The sequence below is a fragment of the Panthera tigris genome, chromosome D4 (assembly GCF_018350195.1).
Source record: "Panthera tigris isolate Pti1 chromosome D4, P.tigris_Pti1_mat1.1, whole genome shotgun sequence".
Taxonomy (NCBI): domain Eukaryota; kingdom Metazoa; phylum Chordata; class Mammalia; order Carnivora; family Felidae; genus Panthera; species Panthera tigris.
The window spans coordinates 77,517,986-77,539,830 of NC_056672.1; the positions used below are offsets into that span (position 1 = coordinate 77,517,986).

Consider the following 21,845-nt stretch of genomic DNA (forward strand, 5'->3'; position numbering starts at 1 on the left):
GGGTCCAGGCTCTGAGCTGTCAGCACAGAGAGACCCCGATGCAGGGCTCAAACTCATGAGCAGTGAGATCATGACCTGAGCTGAAGTCGGATGCTTAACCAACTGAGCCACCCAGGCACCCCTCAAGACCTGGCTTTAAAGTAACCTCTTCTGTGAAGTCTTCCTAGAACCCTGAAAAAAACAACTAATTATTCCCTACAGTGTGCACCCATAATAACTAGTGAATTGTTTTGTACTTATTAATGTCTGTCTTTTCATAACAGTGAATAAGCACATCACTCTTTGTAGACAGAAAGCTGCATCAAATGAAGGGCCAGAGGCTTTTTATTGTTGAATCCTCCCACAACACTGCTATCCTTTCTTCCCCTAGCCCATGGCCCCCATCGCAGTAGCAAATTTGGAGCCTTATACATAGGAAGGGCCTAGTAGATGTTTGTTTGCCAGATTGGCTAGAGCAAAGAGCACTGAAACTCCTTCCCGAGGGCTGCGTTTAGAAATCGCTACGATCTTTTCTGATGACTGCATAGCAAATTGGATTTACCTTTTCAATTTTGCATTATTCTTATGTTATTGGGATTATGATGAATAATAAGATAATAACAGCAATTAGCCTCTGGATGACTAATGGTCCCTTAAATTGATTTTGAACAATCAATTTGAACATCTTCCCGTGGCCAAATTAGAATAGGGCGGGCCACAGAGTGTTCCATAAACATTCTAATGTTTAAAATAATGTAAAATTATGTCCAATGAATACAGAGGGAGGTATGGAAACCACCTAGGTGTTAGGCATAGGAGTAAGGGGCTCTTTTATGATGTAGACCCTGTTTCTGAAAAGCAGCAACCCAAAGGATCAATAGAGTTGACCCCAAAAGTTTGTTTTTAACTTGGTTATGTAAAACTTAGCAGCTGTTTTCAATATGGAACTAGTATTCTGCATTTTGTTTTGGGCTTCCTCCTCCAATCCACCAAAACCTACTGAGCCTATGGAGGGAATGACATATACTTGATTTTAGCCATAGTTTATCAGACAAAATTATTGAGGAGAAATACCTTCAAGGCCCAACTTGGGTCTCCAAAGAAACACTGTCTTCCCACTGCAGTGGCACTGGGACCACACACTGACTACCTCATCACCATAGAAGTGGGTCTTACCTAACTCTGGGCTACTAGGGATAGAGTTTTTAACTTTTGTCCAAGATCCAGTAGAACAGGGGTAAGAGGGGGAAAGGGGTAGAAAAGAGGAAAGGGAAGATACTACCATTTGGGTGCAGAGAGCTGTTATGGAGAGCATAGCTTCCTGCCAGTAAACTCTCTAGGTTCATCTTTAGGGTTTCCCAAATTTGGGTTCACCTTTTACTTTTTTTTCTGCAAACTTTGGCGATTTCTGCACATCGTATCACAGTTTATGTCACTCTAGCTTGGTTTTCCAGTCCTGAACTTATTTTCTTATTTTCCCAGTCCTGATCCAATGCAGAGATATGTAGCCTTTTATTAGGAAGCAAGGAAAGAGTGTTATAAAGTAGTTTTAATTCATTGCACAAAACTAGGGAGTAAATTCTGAAGAAATCTTAACAAATAAGCATAGCATAGCATAGAGTAACAGATTAGTGTGAGAGACAGGCACAGACATCAAAATGCATAATGACAAGGTTTGTGTCAGCAAAGTGAGGTAAGAGCCTTGAGAAGTAATTAATTTTCTCGGATGGTGTTTGAAGAAGACCCTGTAGAGAAGAAGGCATTTGATCTGGGTTATAGGGAGTATCCAACCCAAATGTTCACTGAGCCTTCCTGATCCTTTAGATATAGAGAAGATTGGTTTGGGTTTCAATTTTTGTACTCTTTAGAAGTTAAAAAAAAACTCTCATGAAGTTTCTGAAAATGTCTGGGTAGAGCTGTACTTTTGTGGTTTGAACTCATGGCTTCTCCCTTTATGAGTTATCTTAGTATTACATATGTGCTATCTCCTATCTGGAGATTGCTCTGAGCTATGTCAACCTGGACATTTATCTTTGCCCATCTTTCATTCACACACACACACACACGCACACACACACACACACACACATCTACTTTTATGTACAGAATATTTTAGTAAAAAATTTGGGAAGCTAACAGAAGTTTTGCATCGTAATAATGCAAATAATCCACCCCAAACTGAGTATTAGATGTTCTTGGTTATAAAAGCCCCTTTGGGGCACCTGGGTAGTTCAGCTGGTTAAGTGTCCAACTCTTGATTTCAGCTCAGGTCATGATCTCACTGTTAGTGGGTTTGAGCCCTGTGTCAGGATCTGTGCTGACAGCGTGGGACCTGCTTGAGATTCTCTGTCTTCCTATCTCTCTGTCTCTCTCTTTCTCTCTCTCTCTCTCTCTCTCTCTGTCAAAAATAAATAATCATTTTAAAAATAATATGGCTGCTTCATCCTACAAAGTATCCAAAGCCTCACACCATTTCTTGACTTCCCCATATCTTCTTCAGACTCCATTTCTCCCAGATGCCTTTAGGAACTTCTAAATCACATGATACATAGAATAGTTATTGTCCTTGATCATATCAGGATTAAATATGTTCTAGTAAAAATGTGATTGGAAAATATTAAAAAGTGAGAATTAATATGCTTTTTACCTACCTAGGGACTCATCAAATTTCTTCCCTTGGTCCCTGAACCAATCTGTTACACCTCTGCTTTTCATGAGACTACATTTATAGGATACAAAGGCATAAATTGATTCAGACCTAAGAAATACAGTAATATGCGTGCATAATGAGTATCCCTCCCCACCCCCACCCCCACAATCATCTAGAACTAGAGAAGATCCTATAGAATGGGGCAAGAGGAGAGAGGAGGAGGACTGGGGTGCTGTCATCAGGAAAATTTCTCTGTTTCACCTGATGTGGAGCACCTGCCACCAGTATGGGAAGGTGTGTGGATTGAGGACCATCCCAAATCTATTCCAGTAACGAGCACCATGCCCTACCTGTAGGAAGAAGGAATGGAGGAGTATGTGTGACTGCCATGAGTAAATCTGGTAGTGACCAACTGACAGCTGCTTGAGCCCTCATATTTTAATACCCCCACCATAATTATCCTGTATGGACAACTATCTTTCAAGAGCAGAATGATTACAAACTTGAGAAACAGAGACTAAGGCCCTAGACGACTCAGGCTGTGCTGGTGATGGGGAAGGAGAAAAACTCCTAGCATCATTCATTTCCTGACCTCAGGTTACCCTCTCCCCACAACACACCCGGTTAAGGTTGAGTATAGATGAGTCAAGCCATAGCACCCCACTGAGTTAATATACTGGTGGAATATCTATCTCTTTGGGTATGGAGAAGGATCACATGAAGGGACAGAAGCAGAGAGGAATCAAACAATACTGGTAGTTCCTGGACATGTTCTTTAGAAATGGATTTGTGAGTCAGATATCTAGAGCTGAAGAGGAAGACCCAGTCTCTTGATTGGGTTGAGGATATGAGATACAGGTGTGCTGCTGATAATAAACCCAGGATAAGGACTGCAGAATCCAGCAGCAGTGGTGGGTAAAGGGAAGAGCTGAAATATCCAAAGAGGAATGACCTTCCCTTCCTCTTTCACTTTCCTTTTGGCTTTCAGCATGCTTAGCAATTTCCTCACATATGCATTAGTCTCACTAGGTGTCACCTTTAAAATATTTATTTTAATGGGTGATTGAATGTCTACAATTTGCCAGGATATGCTATATGCTTTTGGGTGTGTTCTCATATATCTCATTTGATCTTCACTCTGACCATAGGACATTGATATTTTATTCCCATTTTGCAGATTAAAAAAAAAAACAAAACAAATCAAAGATATGAGTTGATTTGCTTAAGGTCACAGAAGTAATAAACGTCAGAACCAGAATTTAAGTCTGGCCTTCTGATCCCGACTTCATGATTCTTTCTACAGCAGCAATATATTTCTAAAATATTAGATCCAAAATGAATGTCAGAAATTACTTCATCCAGGAATGACAGATATATTCTAAATGATGTGCCGGCTCTAATTGTTCTAGGCTGCCTGGAGTGTGTGCTGAGAAGAACACGGGGGCCTATCGCAGGCTCAGTGGGAAAAAGTGCCATGATTGATTCCTGATGTCTGCTACAGGCACCTATGCCAGTACCTTCCAGCCCTAACTTGGTTCCCTCCCACCATGTTTACAGCTGGGAACATCGATGCTGGGAGATTCAGAAAGAATTGCCCAAAAACACACAGCGTGGTGTTGGCAGAGACACACTAAGTCTCCCCCTCTCCTGACTCCATACCTGGTGCTCTTGGCTGAGCCCTGGACCTTCCCCTGGAGTTCTCATGGGAAACCTGCCAAATCACTCTTTCTTTGTGAATCTCTTTCTGACCTTGTTTTTCTGTTGCATATCAGTTATGCACATCATCTGAGTAAAGTGCTTTGAAGAGGAATCCAATGTGAAATACTAGCTTGCAATTGTCAATACAATTCCTCAGTCAAGGCTCCTGTTGAGGAATTGCTGAGAGGGATGTGTTCCAAGTGATTGATGGGCACCAAGTTCTGGTGTTGAGACTGGTAAGCAAATGCAGGGCGGTCAAGAAATAACCAGAGCCAACTCAGCATTTAGGAACTGGCTGGTGCTAAATTTTCCTGCACAATTTTGATCTGATCAGCTCAAAGCACTATAGAATGGTTCATTGGTGCAAGGAAAATGACTGAAGAAGTACTGTGTTTAAATTTAGGAGAAGTAACCTGAAGACGATAGTCATTCACTGAAATGGCATCCACTTAATGAGGAAGAGAAAGTGCATATATGTAAAATGAAGTGGAAGTTTGAAAAATCTATCCTAGATAATTCAAACCGAAAACTATTTTATAGTAGTACCTAACTCATGGGTTGTTGTGAAATTAAATGAGACAATGCTCATAAATTATTTAGCTAGTGCCTGGCAAGCAATAATTGCTCAAAGAACAATAAACAATAATATATTTTTTTCATGAGAAAAGATTGTAGGAGTATGTGTGTGTGCGTGCATATGTCTGTGTGTGTTGCCCTCTTTGAATCATCTACTTGACTAACTCGATTATCTTGTTTGTAGACACACTCTTTCCCATTCTTTCTACATCTGTGAATGGAGAACACACCCACTTTCAACTGGAATGTCACGTATTTCTTTCACTGAACACAGGCATCTTACTAAATCTCCTGCTGTTCATAAAATGTGACTGATTAGCATTATTAGATTAGAGTTTCTGTTCATGAAACTGAGTCACAGAAAAGTTAAGTGATCAGCCCCAAGTCACACAGCTTTTGAATGTCTGGGCATTGATAAAAAGACAAGAGTCTTTCTCTCTCAACTCAGACTGTTGTACACTCTCTCTTTATATTAATATTAAAATGATTCTGCTTCTCCAACTTCCCTCCCTTCCTTATCCCTTTTAGTTTTGTTTTTCCATTTCTTACTCTAATCCAAATTAAAAACTACTTATGAAATTTCTTTTATGTACCCATTATTGATCATTAGACTATAAATAAGGCTTTGTCCATATTAATGGCAAATGCTGACGGTCGCTACTCTCCACTTTTCCTGTTGACAGATTTTCTTGAAATCACCATTGCTCCTTCACATTACACTGGGGAAGATAACCCTATCCCAGATTCCGGGAATATAGGAGTACCCTCCAGGAATATAGGATCTGTTCCAACCCCTAGTGGATGCCTGAAACTGTGGATAATATCAAACCCTACATATACTGTGTTTTTTTCCTATATGTGCATACCTATGATAAAGTTTATCAAGTAGACAAAGGGATTAACACCAATAACAATGAAATGGAAAAATTATGACAATAGAACGTACTACAAGTTATATGAATGTGGTCTCTCTCTCTCAAGATATCTCCTTGTATTGTACTCACTTTTCTTCTTGTGATGATGTGAGATGATCAAACGCCTACCTGATGAGATGAAGTGAGGTGAACGACCGAGACATGTGACCTAGTGTTAGGCTACTATTAACCTATATGTCAGAAGGAGGATCATCTGCTTCCAGACCAGGGTTGACCACAGGCAACCAAAACCACGGAAAGTGAAACCACAGGTAAGGAGAGGAGGGGTAGGCGGGGGTGGGTGGGGGGGAGACTTATGTCAATCCAGAATACCAAGGGTTCAGATTGCTTGCCAGGAATGTGTCTAGTGGAGATCATGTGATCATGTTCTACATAATGAGGGGAGGTCTATTCAGGTCTTCTGGGAAAGGTTTCTTTATCAAAAAGATGTTTATTTTCTTCTATTAGATGTTGGAGTACTAGAGGGAACGCTGCCTTGGTCCCAGTGGTAAGACAATTTCTGGCATTCCACTTCTGAAGCCTCTGGGTCTCCTAGTTTGTGAAGCAATTTCCCATGTGAGTTAGGGTTTTCTCTAACTATGTGGTTGAGTGATCCTAACTGACAAGGCACCCTAAGGAAGACCTGAAGTTCTTATGATTGAGTGTGCAGTCACTGGCACACCCTATGGGGTCAGACACAAAATGGCATTTGTCTCTATTCTTTGCTGCCTGTGCAATGCTGGACAATACCTCCTTCCACCTTTCCTGCTTTATTGTCCTGAGAGCACACATCATCCTCTGACACACTATGCATTTTACTGTATACTTATTTATATATTGAATGTCTGTTGTTGGAGGAGGTAAATAAGAGGATGTGACCACAGGTTGACCCACAAGCTGGACCCAGGCAATCAGGCTCTTCACCCCCCATCTCCTCACCCTATCCTCCCCTCTTCTTCCCATCCCCCATCTCGGGAAGTACACTCTTCCTATGGTTCCCACAATGGGAGCTGTTCCATGAGCATAGCCTTGAGAGAATAAGGTGTCATGGAGACCATCCAGAGAATACAAATAACTGACTCCGCTTAAGGTTTCTATATAAACTTGTAGTATTTTGACAGATGGGTTCAGAAATCTACCTGTCTGTGGCCGCCTCAAACAACTTTATAAGTAACTTCCCTTGCTTATGATCACTGCCACCTATGAATCTGGAGTGGTCGGCCTCTTTCGTTAATTTTTTTTTTCTTGTCCTCCATGTAAGTGGACCAGTCTGCCAACCAATATCTGTCTTCTCCTTCTTTGTTATAAGCTCCATGTAAGCAAGAATTTTTATCTGTATAGTTTGCTTCTAAATTCACAGAGTCTGGCATATTGTAGAAAATTAATAAATGGTTGCTTAATAAATAAGTGAATAAATGGATTAAAAAGATAGAATGACAGCTAGGATTGTTGTGATGATAAATTTAGATAACATATGTCAATATTTCTACATTGCCTGGACTACTATTACTAAAACAAATAAAGACACCCACGTTTCTGAGTATTGGCATGATATCTGTAACTAGTTCTAATATAAATATCTGTTGAAAGTCATCTGTCATGTCAGTTACCCTCCAGAGATAATAAATGCTTGTTCTTTTCAGCAGCTAAGTTTGGGAGCTATTTGTTATGTAGCAGTAGGTAACTAATATACTTCCTCTGCTCTCTGTCTTCCTCATCCTTTTCTCCATGCACTGTGTTCTCTTCTATCATCCCCAGTTTTCATTCACCCAAATGTTTATTTTTATTCAATGCACATTCATATGCGCCACCTACATGGAGGCTATTGTGTTAGACAATGTCAGGACCAGGAAGATATAAGTCATGTCAGGTTCCACATGCTCCGGGATGCTTCTTTGGTCTTGTGTGAGGTACTCTGGCCTCTTAGATTTCCACAGTACGCTTAGTCTGAACTCTGCAGCTTAGCATTCAGTTTTCCTGGACTGAACTCTGGTTGTTTCAACAATCAAGAACAGTACACTAAGCTTCTGGCATCCATGCATCCCTTCAAATAGTGTGGAATTTCCAAATTCATGTGGGTCGTATCTGCACATGAATCTATCGGATTATCTGTCAACTCATATTTCTCTTGCCGCAAACACTTTTCACATGCCATCAATTACATCTTTTTGAATGTTTACTTTGTGCAACAATTTCACATGTATTATGTCATTTAACACATTCTGACCCATTGTGGAAGACATTATGGTTATAACCCTTTCATTGAAGGGAAAACAGACGGTTAAATAATTTAACCAATGTAGGAATAGGTAGAACCAGAAACTGAGCCCAAGCAGTCAGACACCAAAGTTTGCAAGCTAAATTTGTATGCTGACTCCACAGTGTCATGTACGCTCACACTCCCTGAGACAGAATCTATTAGATAGTAAAGAGGAGCAGCTTAGGAATGTGAAAGTTGAGAGTTTACTCTTGGATTCTTCCGTTAGTACTGGAGTGAATTTAGCCAAATCAATTAATTCACTGCATCTCAGTTGTACCCCTTTTTTTAAACGGGAAAATGTCTACCCTGTTTACTTCCTAGAATCATGCTGAGACTCGACACAGGATAATGTATGTGAAAGGACTTTGGGAATGATCATTCATGACATGCAAGTGAAGTATGTATTCGTACAATCAAAAATCTGTTTTGCACACTCTCTGCGAGTAAGACACTATTGGAAGAACTGGGGACACAGGCTTAGATGGTGCCTCTTCTGCTAGATATTATAATCTGTGGAGAGGAGGTAGACTATAAACAAAAAATAGCATAGTGTTAGAAAGTTACTCATGTTGAGGAAAAAGACAGAACTAAGAGTCTATAAGTCACCACATGGCCTTTGCTTCTCACTGTAAGCGAGAGGGGCATCCACTGGCACGATATGATCAAATTTACCTTTTAAAAGGAATGCTCTGGATCCTGTATCAAAAAATGGTGGTATCCTGGGTAGGGTGGGAGTAGTGCAAGATGCAGTGGTTGGGTTCTAGGCATGCTTTGAAGACAGAGTAGACAGGATTTGCAGACAGAGGAGGTGTGGAGGACACAAGACAGGGCTTGACAATAACACAGGCATTGGGACTGAGCCACTGGAAGGATGGGGTTTGTGTTTGCAGACATGAATAAGACTGTGGGAGCAAGTCTGTCTGGGTCAAGATTGGGATATCGGTGATATTTGATAGGCCCCTTAGATATCCAAGAGGAGGTGCCTGGTGTTGGATGTAGGCACTGGAGCTGAGGAGAGACATCTTGGCAGAAAATGTAGATTCAAAAGCCATTATTGTAAATGACATTTAAAACCATGGACTGGGGTGCCTGGCTGGATCAGTAGGCACAGCAAGCGACTCTTGATCTTGGGTTGTGAGTTCAAGCCCCCACATCAGGAGTAGAGCTTACTTAAAAAAATAAATAAATAAAACATGGACGGGGTGAGATCACCAGGGGTAGTTTAGCCAGAGAGAAAAAGGAGCCCTGGAACACCTAACATTTAGAAAAGAGAAAGAGTCCTCAGAAAAAGACGCTGGTAGTGTTCAGTGACGTAGGAACAAAACTAAAGGCCATGCATCTTGAAACTAAGTGTGGGCAACATCTTTCGACAACAAGAAAGTGGTAAGTAAAATGATGCCATTGAGTCAATTAAGATGAAAATGACAAATGGTTTAATGGCTTTAGCAACAGAGACGTTAAGAGAACCTTGCAAAGGCACGCCATGTTGTCATTATTATTAAATTCAATGAGTGGAAAGAATGCTGAATTTGGAGTCCCGGCACTCGGGTTCAAGTAAGACATAATAAAGGAAGGAGATAAAAACATGAATGGTTTCCTCCCAGGGTGATTATCATGATCAAACGATATGAGGAAGTTAAGCATACTCTGTGGAACAGGAAGGGAAAGGCCAATGTCAACTCAAAAACATCAAGGTCACGCGGCGTGCGCGATCATTAAGTACCCGTAACTCCTTTTATGCTCTTGAAGACTGCTCAGCCACGTCCCAGCCCCCGCCCCACCACGCACAGGCGCCCACGCACACACAGATTCTCTCAATAATACTGGAGACTGAATATGTATCATGGAGCTCTAGAAGGTTTAAGAGTTAAGCCAGCCTGTTGCAACTCTGGTGCTGCTGACATTACCAGACGGCATTAATTTAATTCCACTCAGTTATGCTTTTAAATTTGATTTGAGAAATGTGTCATAAAATGCTATTGAGAAGCGCGGTGCCGCATTCCTAAGCAGGCTGGGAGCCTGTGTCTGTTCTGGGAATCCTTGAGGAGAACGGCTTGAGTTCAGGTTGAGCCTGTGGACTTGAGGGAGTTTACTCTTTGCTGGGGTCTGGTGTCAGAGGTTTCCTGATCCCGGATTGCTCACCGTTGAGAGGAGATCAGGAGCAAAGCATAAGTCCCTGGGGAGTAAGGAAAGGCCTTGCAAAAACCAAGTGAAAGCATAGGGAAAATGATAATGTTAACAAATAACAGGGACGATTTAAAAGACTTTAGATATGAAATTGAGTTTATTTTAAAGTACTTCAGCTTATTTTTCATACTGGGTCATCAGAATGATTTTCTCAGTTTTCTTCTCTGGCCTCAGTTTCTCAGCGCTCAAACTGGAAGTGATAGACTAGATCAGAAATCTTCAAAGAGAGGCAGTTTTCTCAAAGTGCATACCCAGCGATCCACGGGTAGAAAGTGGTAGAAAATTCTGGACTTTCATTTATTTCTAGGGCATCTTTTAAAATCTGTAGGTCTTGTGTATATTTTTGGCATATAATATAAATAGCAAAATAGCAAGTAAATAAGTCTATAATGTATGGGTATCCTCCCTCCCTCTCTCTCTCTCTCTCTCTCTGTGTGTCTCTGTCTCTCTCTCTGTATGTATATAAGCATAGATAGATAGATAGATAGATGGATATATTCTTATACAGACATGTAACTACCATAATCTAAAGAATAATTACCTGATTGATCTCTCTGAGTTTTCATAGCTTTTTTTTTCTTAACAATTTTATGGTCCTGAAATGAGATATTATAATCATTGTGATTATCTCAAAACTGTGAAATGGCAGTTTGACTACTGAATGGAGTGCTCACCTGCTCACCTTTGACTTTTTGGTGATTCTAAAAATAAATAACTCCCTTTACCAGGAGCTGAGTGAAGGCTCAGTGGAGGGTTGTCTCAGTTTCCATAGGTCAAGAATATCTACAGTGAAACTTCACATGGGGTCCTCAAGTGGTAGGTAGCAAGGGATTCTAATGTAGTCCAGAATGTCTCAGCTATAGTCCTAACCCTGTCACTAATTTGATGGGGAAGCATGGACTAGTCACTCCCCTCTCTTGGCCTCACAGTTCCAGTCTGCAGATTTGCCAGTGTGGGTTTCTCTGGATGCACATCTCAGCCCAAAGCTGGCTTCCTCAGCCAGATATTCTCTGGCCCCTCTCTCGAAGGGCTGTTTCTTGCCCTGCCTGGGGTAACTCTTTATCATACATAGTATTTTACTTTCTTCATAGAAGAGTATCTGAAATTGTCTGTTTACTATTTTGTTCATGTGTTTATTGTCTGTCTCCCCTAACTAGACTGTGGGCTCCATGGAAACCACAGGGAACAGAGGCAGATGTACCAGCAGGCAAATGAAGTTTCAGCATTAGGACTCCGGGAGTTGCGTCAGCAATGTGAGCACGTGGTTATATGTGTTTTCTTTTTTCTTTTTCAGAATTTTCAAAGGAGAGTATTGCACTACATAACTGATCAAGACTATTGTCTCTCTTTACTCTTACTCTCCTGGTGTTACAGTGGTTGGTGTGGGCCTTTTTGTATCCAGCTTAAAGGAATTTTAATTGGGTATATGTTTGGTGGGGTTTGGTGGGGAATGTTTTTGTGGTTTGTCATCCCTTCTGTGACTAGTTAAGTTACTGTTAGCAAGATTTCACAGGTTAGTAAGGGGCAGAGCTAAGACTGAAATGGGCATTTGTCTGCGACTAGTACTGATGATCTTAGCATTTTGAGTCACTGCTTTTTTGTAAGTTTAGTGACAAATCAGCAGGTATCTGTTTCCAAAATTTGCAAGTATGATAATATAAATCCAGCCACTTTCCAGTGTTTAACACTCATTCCAGACCTGCCTTTCTCACTGCAAGACATAGTTCTGGTCTCATTATCCATTGTCCAGCTTGTTCACTGTACTCTTTTTGAACTACATTCTTGGCTCTATTAGACTGCCTTTTTCCATCATTTTCTTTGGTCAAAACTATCTGGCTCAATCGAGTCTTTGTGTATTTTCATTCAGAGCTTGTTGATTTGGCATAAACTATAAACATCAACAAAGTTAGCATAAAAGTCATACTATGCCAATGCAATATGGACCTTGATCACAAACTGGTTCATGAATATTATCAACACAAAGAATATTTAAGTTACATTACTGCATGAGAAGACTTGAAATTCTCTGAAATCTCAATGCTCATGTATTAAAGAAATTTGATACCAGTTTTCTCAAAGTGACATCACTGCTAAGTATTCACCTACTAATTTTCAATAACGAATTGGGAAGAATAATGGGAATTTTTTTGATGTGTCAATTAAGAAAAAAAAATAGCACCAGATGGGGAAAAAGTGAATTTCCTAACCTGTCAATAGAAAATAATACAAACGCATCATCATATGAAAACATCAAAGTATACAGATAAAATGTAGATGACCTTATAGAGGTATGGCATGTTGGTTATAAAGAAAAATTATGTTTTTCTGGCTTTTGTGAAATGTACGTCAGTATTTCAGTATTGTTAGTTGTTACAATTCTTTTCTAAGGTAAAGATTTACTTTCTAGTGTACATTTCTATTCATTATTTCTGTATTCATTACTTAAGGGGGCCCCAAGATTTTACAACATACAGGGTCCACCCTGGCAGGGAAATTGTGTTTTCTCTGAAACTTGTATTCTCAGATTTTAGAACCAGGAGAGATCCAACAAATGTTTGCAAGAATCACAAGATGTTTTCTAAGAGTGCTTTTTCAACTTGATTTGCTATTTCTTTTGAGAACTGTATGCTAGAAACTTTGACCTTTATTTCTTGGAGGCCACGGGGGATTGCTCCAAGGAGATCTGTTCCTGGTGAGGATTACAGAATCCACTTTTAACAAGCACCCCAGTGCATGCATAGGCCACCCTCTGTGACCCTCTGAGGTAGGCTCTGCAGCCTGCAAGGCCACCCCATGCACACAGAAACCTCCTCTTACCATCTGAGCTTACTGGCTGAGGCACAGTTAGGGCTTCCCTGTGGGTAGCCCATCCCTAAGGTCCTGGCTTCCACCAGTGAATCAGGTCACATATAAATTCCCTGTAGTCATGACACTGTCCCCTTCTACTACCATTGCCCCCCCCCCCCCCATCCCCAGTCTGGCTTGCCTCCTTTGCCCCATAATTCAACTTGTCCTCTGTTGATGATCTTGATATGAAACATACATATATTTTGCTCCAATATTTGGCAATTCTGTTGGGAGATCCGTAAGGATAGATTATATCATTCACCTGTAGGAACAAAAACAACAAAAAGTAAAGCAAAGCAAATTTTGTTTTCCTTTTTGTCATTACTCCTTATGGAATAAAGTGCATACTCCTAAGCATGAAAATCAAGGTTCTCCCTTATGTGGCTTCAACCACCTGTCCTGTTAGATTTTAATTTACAAAGATTCAATGCTGGGAATGGTACAACCATCTTGTCACCATCATACATGTGTTTTGGACTGCCTGAGACGTGTCCAGTCTATATGCACATTAAGACAAACAGTTCTTATCATTCTGTGAATTCCATATGTTTTCCCCCCTTTCTCATTGTCCATGGTTATCTTACTATAGGTCATAGATTCCTCAGTGGCAAAAAAAAAAAAAATCCCCTTGATCTTTAGGTCAACTATTGGGATTAGAGAAGAGCACTGTACCCAGCAGATATTTGCTGGGACCCTATTGAATTGAATCTGTGGTCATTAGACACAGCCTAGTCTTAATCTGTCCAGAGGTAGCACAATGACTTCTGTGACACAGTGGCTGACATATGATAGAAGATAATGGAAAGAGTGAATAGGTATTAATATTAAGGAAAGTTGTCATCATCTTCATCTTTAAAACTCAAGAGTGTCCCAATAAGTAATAATAATAATAATAATAATAATAACAACAACAACAGCAACAGTAATTTTTGTAGGGTCTTTTCTTTGAGGCAGGGACAGTGCTAAACACTTTTAAGAGTATTATCTTAGGGGCGCCTGAGTGGCTCAGTTGGTTAAGCATCTGACGTTGGCTCAGGTCATGATCTAGTGGTCTGTGAGTTCGAGCCCTGCATCAAACTCTGTGCTGACAGCTTGGAGCCTGGAGCCTGCTTCGGATTCTGTGTCTCCCCCTCTCTCTGCCCCTCCCCTGCTCACGCTCTGTCTCTCTCAAAAATAAGTAAACATTAAAAAATTTTTAAAAAGAGTGTTATCTTAAAATGGCAGTTTGTCTTTTTTTTTAATGTTTATTTATTTATTTTGAGAGAGAGAGAGAGAGAGAGCACAAGTAGGGGAGGGGCAGAGAGAGAGGGAAAGAGAGAATCCTAAGCAGGCTCAGCTCTGTCAGCACAGAGCCTGACACAGAGCTTGATCTCATGAACCAGGAGAATCACAACATGAGCGGTGATCAAGAGCTCGACCCTTCACTGACTGAGCCAACTAGGCACGCTGGCAGGTTGTCTCATTGTCTCCATTTTACAGATGATGAAAATAATGTTTAAAGAGACTAAATAAATCAAAATTACACAATCAATAGGGAGCAGAGGCAGGATTTGAACCCAACTTTGACCGATTGTAGCACCGGTATGTCTTGTTACTATGTTATATCTTGCTTCTCATTCAATTAAGACAGAACAGTTAATTACAATCAGATTTGTATTTATACTTTTCTTTTTCCTCCCCAAAAAACTCATCTTTGACTCCATGTGTACCATTAATTGTCCCCATCATCCTCTCTAAGAACTAGTTGAGAATTCTTTGCAGTTAATTTTTATTTTCTCTCTCTTTCTTTCCATCTTTGTCCTTCTGACACCAGTGGAGTTACATCTTCCTTGGCGGTTTCCAATCTCAACTAGCAAAGAATAAGGCTCTCGGCTCTGCAGGCCGAGAAAGTAACCTTGGCATAATGAATGACCTGTAGCTTCAGAACGCCTCTGGAATGCCAAATGACCACGGCTCCATGCCTCTGGAATGTGGAATGGCCCCTGCATTAGCCAGGTGACCCACAGCTGCACACCACTGGAATGAAAACTAGATTCTGGCTCCTAGAATACCAAATGTCCGCTCAAGGAAAAAGCAACGGATAAGCCTTCCTGCTGAGGAGGAAGAAATGGTAGTGACTGCCATTGCTGCGATGAGATAACTATCTGTTAATACTAATAACACCTTATTCTGAGTCACACAACTTCTGTGAACCACCTGCTGAAAACTGTCTGACCCTCCCCAAATCGGAGAAACAGATCTCTTCCCATGGGTAGAAATGTGTTCCCCCTATTTTGTGCTTCCTATGCATTGCCTGAAAGAAGAAACAGAAATCTTGTTTCCAAAATTCATTTTCCCAGTGCATTAATTTGGACTTACAAAGCTTTGTAATCCATTTAGACAGCATCGGCATCTACAAAGTCCTGTTCAGAGAATGTAGTTCCCCAGTGAGGGCGCCTGAACCCTTCCTGGAAGTCGCCTGCAAAGGAGACAAGGTGTAAAGATATTTGCATCAATCATGTTCACTAACTGGGATTTTAATGATTCTCTCTTCCCCTTTCTTCTTCATCATCTTTTTTTTCTTCCCAGTGCCATTCCTCAGTGAATATTTCTTTTTCTTTTTTTTTTTCCTTTCTCTTTTCTCTTGCATTTCAATGCACTGGCTTTAAAAGGAGGATTTGCAAACTGAGTATTAAAACTCCAGGGTACTACATCTCCAAAATCTATAAGACGATAAGAAGATAAGAGGCCAAACCCACTGAAAGCTTCCCTCCTGGTGCCTGTGGAACTTGTAGGCTGGTCTATAATACCCCTAAGCGAAAGCAATCTGCCCACCTCCTCCCCACCCAACCCTCCCTGCCTAATGCAGGCGGATAAACTTAGCATTAAAATTCCCACACTTTGGCAAATGAGTACCCAGGAGGCTGCTGACTCAATCAGAGCTTGTTTTACTTACAGTGTAGTACTGAGAAAAGGCCATAAACTCCAGCCTGACAGATCTGCGATGCTCATTTCAATATGCTTTCCCTGTGTGCGGGCTTGCTGATGAACTTTCATATTCCGCCAACAAAATATAACAAACATATTAACGACGTGTGGTAAATTGCCACTGGATATAGTGGGTCCTGATGACGGAAATGGTTGTGAGTAAATGAGATTGTCTGGCTGCCTAATACCACTTTGGGGTCCAAAATGATGCACTGCCTTGGAGGGAGGCGGGCAGAGGAAGAGGGGGCAAGCCAGCTAACAAGGGACACAGGTGCCCTTGCCCAGGGCAAATGGGGCATTGGAAACCCAAGACAACATTGTGTCAGAGCTATAGAGAGTGTCTGCTTAAACTCATTAATCTGGTGTTTATTAAAATCAAGACCCAGAGAGGAGATGTAAAAAGCCCAAAGCCACAGAGCAAGTATGTGACTCCTGAATCACAGCCCAGTGCTCTCCTGGTTGGTGGATTTGATTTATACCAGAAGCTGTCTGTAAGAGAGTAGTTGGACAGAAAGAATATAAAGAATGTTCCTGTGGCTCAAGTCAGTCCCACATTCATCAGTACCAAAATGCACTGCTGGGCTTGTCTTTCTCTTTATCTGTAGTGCTTGACCTTTCTTTTGGGTGCATTAAGGGACACCAAAGGGTGATTTGGACTGAGTGTGCAGTCGTTTTCCTCTACTGCAACCCCAAAAGGACAAGTATAATTCCCTTTCAATTGTCATAGATTCCTAATGACCCATTACAATTCTGACTCCAATTCTAATGTGTATGTGTTTTTTCCCCAAAACCACCAAGCCACTTTCTGATGGCTGCTGGGTGTTATAGTCCAACTTGATTCTGACACTGTTTACCTGGAGACAGCATCAGGGTCCCCAGGTTAAGGTCTCAGTCCCACGAAATTTTTCTCTACTTCAGATACTAGTCCCAAGTCTGGGCTATTACCTGTCCTTTTGACTGGTCACTTATTTCAGGTAAATTTAAGGTTTCAAGTCACCAAAAAGATTTTAAAAATGGTTTTTAAGTAGACATACCTTAAGGCATAATTGTTTAAAAGTTCACTTATAAACTTATATCTTACTTACATCTATTTGATTCATTGTTCTTAATTATGTTTAGATTAGTCATGAAAATTTCATGAGACAGTAAACAGCTAACCATCATCTTAAATTATCTTTCTGGCTGATAAATTCTGTAACATAGAGAACATGAGCTTATTTGACTTTTAATAAAACCCGGGGAGAATAAAAGTATTATATTTAATGCTGATAACTCTAAACTCATGGTTATTTCAATTAAACAAACAAACGTAAACTAGCTTTTATTTACCAAAGATTATCCTAGACCACATGAACTTGAAAAACATTTGGGTTAGGTTTTTTGTATTTCTGAGAGTACAGGATGCAAACTGAAATGTTATAGTTTTTGCTTTAAAATTTCAGCCAGGAGAGATATGTAATCATTCAAAATTCACGAGTTTATAACAGGGCAGTTGCATCCAAGTACTGTTTCTGGCAGATGGAAGAAGTTAAGTTTTTCTGTTCGGATGGCTGAAGCTTTTTACTAATATTTGTGGAAAAGATTGTTAGGATTTTTTATAGGTCGAGTTTTCAAAATAGCCTTCCCCTCCTTTTTCCCTTCTTATAAGAATTCCCTTGGTTCCTGGAGAAGACCAGGTAGAAGACTTTCATCTCAAAAGGCACAGAGAAATAATACAGGTTCTACCAAGGAGAATTTTTGTTGTCTAAGCCCAGGTCTTATATCATATCTGCAAGCCTTTTGAGAAGAATAGGGGAAGTTTGGGGATTGGTTAAAAAAAAAAAAAAAAAAAAAAAAAAAAGATAGGTGGGCTTTGAGTTGTTTCTAGAGTCACATTTCTGTTGTTATAAAGACTCAGTTTGCAGGACAAGGATAGTTGTTTTTAATTCCTCAAAGAAATGGATTGTAACCAGAATGATACAAAGAGGCTGATATATACACATCCTACTATATTATCTTTTATTTGTTTCTTTAGATCAGGGAGAAGATGTTCAACTAAGATGAAAATCAAAGGATTCCTATGTTCTAGATTTACAGCTGTGTGTCTTTGGAATGTTTTAGTAAATCCTTCCACAAAGGCTTCAAAATGGTTTTATTTGCTTCTGGTACATAGTTTCATTTAGCTTTGGGGGAAGGCCTTAAAAAATTCTTACTAGGCTTTAAATACCAGCTTCTTTTTTTTTATTTAAAAAAAAAAATTTTTTTTAACGTTTATTTATTTTTGAGACAGAGAGAGACAGAACATGAATGGGGGAGGGTCAGAAAGAGGGAGACACAGAATCTGAAACAGGCTCCGGGCTCTGAGCTGTCAGCACAGGGGCCCGATGCGGGGCTCGAACTCACGGACCTCGAGATCGACCTGAGCTGAAGTCGGAGCTCAACCAACTGAGCCACCCAGGTGCCCCTAAATACCAGCTTCTAATTCGGCCAACTTCTGACCATAAGGCCACTTACAAAACAACGACAACAAAAGCTTTTGAATATCTTGTCAGGTTTCATCTGGGATAAACAGTATTCTTGGCAGTATTAAATAACCTCATGGACACAAAAGGCATCCCCAAAGAGGGTGAAAAAAATTTTCCTTCCCAAGATCCAGAGCCACTCCCAAAGATAACCAAAAGAAAGATTTAGAGAATTCCTTTGAGATCTGGAAATCGTTGGTAGGACCCTAGCTACAAATGAAGTACAACCCACATTTCTGTCTAGCCATATTCTGGGGACCCCCAACCTGACAGTTGCCAAGCCAAGTGCTCAGGATACAAAAATGAGGGAGGCAAGGGCCAACCCTAGGAGGGAAAAGATGGACAACCAATGGGTACCTGACAGTCAATTCATAATCACCATTACATTTTTTTTTTTTTCTTTTCCTGCCAATGTTGATTTGGGAAGGAAAGGGCAACATGAAGTTGTACTTTCCTCTCTTGACCAGGCACCACAGATAGAAATCTGGAGGAACTGACTTTGGTAACAATTCTTACATTTTGCTGCCTTCTGCCAATTCTCCCAGGATCCCATCTGCAGGCTCCAGAGCCAGTTGATGGTTCCAGCATTTCTTATGGAAGGCACCAGAAACCAAGGGAAGAAAGGGGTGCCTGGGTGCCTGGGTGGCTCAGTCAGTTAAGCCTGTGACTTCAGCTCAGGTCATGATCTCATAGTTCGTGAGTTCAAGCCCTGTGATCGGCTCTGTGCTGACAGCCCAGAGCCTGGGGCCTGCTCTGAATCCTGTGTCTCCCTCTCTTTCTGCCCCTCCCTTGCTCTCTCTTTCTCTCTCAAAAATGAATAAATGTTAAAAAGAAAAAGAAACTAGCGGAAAAGTAGTTTTCCCTCTACCCTTTACAGCGAGTGCCTGGCCAAGACACCTTTATCTCCAGGGCACCTCCTAAATGGATAAGCTTATCTAAAATGGTTAAAAGTTCTCCGTAGTGGTCTCCATAATTCAAGATTATCTTTGGTAAAGTTAACCCTGTTCAGCCTTAAAGCAAAATGTTATTCACCTGGGCCTCACACTGGACCCAACCCAGCTTAGGTCGGATTCGGTCTGGTTTCTAAGGAGGAACCACTCCGACCCGGGCACATTTCAGCCCCAACTGGGTCTGGTTTCCACATCGGAACCACTCTGTTCCTGGACCCGGGGAGGTTTCTTAAGGGGACCCCGTCCAACTCCGGGCAGTTTCCGGACCCAGTGTAACTCTGGCCGGGTCAGGTTTCCCAGTCAGAACCACTCTGTTCCCGGACCCGGCGGGTTTCCCGGCCGGGCCCAGTCCAACTCGGGGCGGTTTCCGGACCGAGGGTAACTCTGGGCGGGTCAGGTTTCCCGGTCGGACCCAATCCAACTCCGGGCAGTTTCCGGACCCAGTGTAACTCTGGCCGGGTCAGGTTTCCCAGTCGGAACCACTCTGTTCCCGGACCCGGCGGGTTTCCCGGACGGGCCCAGTCCAACTCGGGGCGGTTTCCGGACCCAGTGCAACTCTGGCCGGGCCAGGTTTCCCAGTCGGAACCGCTCTGTTCCCGGACCCTGCGGGTTTCCCGGTCGGACCCAGTCCAACTCGGGGCAGTTTCCGGACCGAGGGTAACTCTGGGCGGGTCAGGTTTCCCGGTCGGACCCAGTCCAACTCGGGGCGGTTTCCGGACCCAGTGCAACTCCGGCCGGGTCAGGTTTCCCAGTCGGAACCGCTCTGTTCCCGGACCCGGCGGGTTTCCCGGTCGGGCCCAGTCCAACTCGGGGCGGTTTCCGGACCGAGGGTAACTCTGGGCGGGTCAGGTTTCCCGGGCGGACCCAGTCTAACCCTGAACGGCTCAGGTTTCCCGGTCCGACCCAATCTGACTCCTGCGGGTTTCTGGACCCCGGTGTGGACGAAGCAGTGCCGCGGTCAAGTCTGAGAGCTCCTCCCGGAAAGCTGGGGAGCTGCGACCCAGGCTGCCAGAGAGCCTTTCCGCCTCGTCCAGACACAGCGGAGCAGCGGCGCAAGGAGCTCAGCAGGTACCTGCGCCTTGTCGGGCCTTGTTCCTGGGGGCGCCCGGCTCGGTGTCCTCTCCTCCTCTCTTCTGTCGCCAGAACTGTTAAAAGATAAACTGAGACAGAAGCTTTTTACCTTGATGAGGTCCCAGTAGTTCATTTTTGCTTTTGTGTCCCTTGCCTCCGGAGACGTGTTGAGTAAGAAGGTGCTGCGGCCGAGGTCAAAGAGGTTTTTGCCTGCTTTCTCCTGGAGGATTTTGATGGCTTCCTGTCTTACATTGAGGTCTTTCATCCATTTTGAGTTTCTTCTTGTGTATGGTGTAAGAAAGTGGTCCAGGTTCATTCTTCTGCATATCGCTGTCTAGTTTTCCCAGCACCACTTGCTGAAGAGACTGCCTTTATTCCATTGGATGTTCTTTCCTGCTTTGTCAAAGATTAGTTGGCCATACGTTTGTGGGTCCATTTCTGGGTCCTCTATTTTTTCCATTGATCAAAGGGTCTGTTCTTGATGATTGCAGCTTTGTAATACAGTCCGGGATTGTGATGCCTCCTGCTTTGGTTTTCTTCTTCACTATTACTTTGACCCCGAATATGGGGTCTTTTGTGGTTCCATACAAAATTTAGGATTGCTTGTTCTAGCTTTGAGAAGAATGCCGGTGCAATTTGGATTGGGATTGCATTGAATGTGTGGGTTGCTTTGGGTAGTATTGAGATTTTAACAGTATTTATTCTTCCAATCTATGAGCATAGAATGTTTCTCCATTTCTTTGTGTCATCTTCAATTTCTTTCATAACTTTTCTATAGTTTTCAGCATACAGATCTTTTACATCTTTGGTTAGGTTTATTCCTAGGCATTTTATGGTTCTTGGTGCAATTGTGAATGGGATTGATTTCTTGATTTCTCTTTCTGTTGCTTCATTATTGGTGTATAGGAATGCAACTGATTTCTGTACATTGATCTTGTGCCCTGAAACTTTGGTGAATTCATGTGTAATTCTAGCAGCTTTTTGGTGGAGTCTTTCAGGTTTTCCATCTAGAGTCTCATGTCATCTGCGAAAAGTGAAAGTTTAACTTCTTCTTCTTTGCCAATTTTGATGCTTTTTATTTCATTTTGTTGTCTGATTGCTGATGCTAGGGCTTCCAATACTATATTAAACAACAGTGGTGGGAGTGGACATCCCTGTCGTGTTCCTGATCTCAGTGGGAAAGCTCTCAGTTTTTCCCCATTGAGGATGATATTAGCTGTGGGCTTTTCATATATAAAGAGACAA

At 41.8% G+C, this 21,845-nt stretch overlaps 1 long non-coding RNA gene across 2 annotated transcripts; it reads right to left on the reverse strand.

Annotated features, from left to right (window-relative positions):
* Positions 1-12,881: 12,881 nt before the first annotated feature.
* On the reverse strand, positions 12,882-19,688 carry LOC122233180. Of its 2 annotated transcripts, none has more exons than XR_006210677.1 (4): positions 19,612-19,688; positions 16,047-16,140; positions 15,470-15,569; positions 12,882-13,373 (listed from the first exon to the last, which is right to left on the reverse strand). It is a non-coding gene; the product is annotated as an uncharacterized LOC122233180 (long non-coding RNA). The 2 variants fall into 2 exon arrangements; XR_006210676.1 differs by having other exon boundaries at positions 16,047-16,215; positions 19,612-19,665.
* Between the last annotated feature and the right edge of the window lie 2,157 nt (positions 19,689-21,845).